Genomic DNA, 931 nt, shown 5'->3' with positions numbered 1-931 from the left:
GAATACACAGTGCATGCTCTCATGTTTCAAAACTATGTTCCCATTAAAATTTCATTCGATATCATTCAACTGCCAAAAGATCATTAATCTTACTCTTGCATGTGAAGCCCTTAAATTTCAAAATGCTTTATCTCTTTAATGTAATGTATATTCTTTCTACTAGAGCATTTCTAGAAACAGGGATATATGCATTGGAATAGACATTGAAATATTGGACTTGGTTCATTTTAAACTATTTACTCTAATTGTGTTTCTTTGTTTCTATGTGAATGATCACCACATGTGGGTGTCCTCAGAGATAACAACTGTCAGATTTTCTGAAGCAAGAGTAATAGCCAGTTGTAAGTCACATGACATGAGGGCTTGGAATCAAACTCAAATCCTTTGGAGGAAAAGTTCATTCTTGTGATTGCTGAGCCATCCCTCTAGCCCCTGATATTATCTTCCAGACACTGAATTTCTCTTAATGAGCCTGGTACTTCAATGTACCCATGTTTTAAAGGCTTATCCCCATAGTGATATTTTCTTGAAAGTGTGAAAATGTAGAGAGGTATGGCATAGTGTGTGGGTATCCTACTTTTCAGCAGCACATATACTAATATTGAATGATATAGAGAAGATTAGAATTTACCCTGTACAAGAATGACACACAAAATCCTGAAGCATTCCATATTTTTAAATTCAGGAAAATGCAAACAATCAGATGAAGGAGATCAATAAAACAGTTCAAGATCTGAAGATGAAATTGGAATCAATAATAAAAGCACAAAACTGAGCAAAGCCTGGAAAGAGAGAACTTGGAGAAGAAAACAGGAACCATAGAGGTAAGCATCTCCAACAGAATTCAAGAGATGAAGTAAAGAATCTCAAGTGTGGAAGATACAATGGAAGAATTTGATACAACCATCAAAGAAAATGTTAAATCTAAAAT

At 34.5% G+C, this 931-nt stretch overlaps 1 non-coding gene across 1 annotated transcript; it reads left to right on the top strand.

The window, feature by feature from the left end:
• The first annotated feature begins 573 nt into the window (after positions 1–573).
• Positions 574–677, top strand: LOC127209700 (U6 spliceosomal RNA). Its single transcript, XR_007833212.1, has one exon. It is a non-coding gene; the product is annotated as a U6 spliceosomal RNA (small nuclear RNA).
• Positions 678–931: the final 254 nt, after the last annotated feature.

This window comes from Acomys russatus, chromosome 26, assembly GCF_903995435.1.
Source record: "Acomys russatus chromosome 26, mAcoRus1.1, whole genome shotgun sequence".
In the NCBI taxonomy this organism is placed as follows: Eukaryota; Metazoa; Chordata; class Mammalia; order Rodentia; family Muridae; genus Acomys; species Acomys russatus.
The sequence above is the reverse complement of the archived record's forward strand: the minus strand, read 5'-3'. Positions and strand labels throughout refer to the sequence as shown.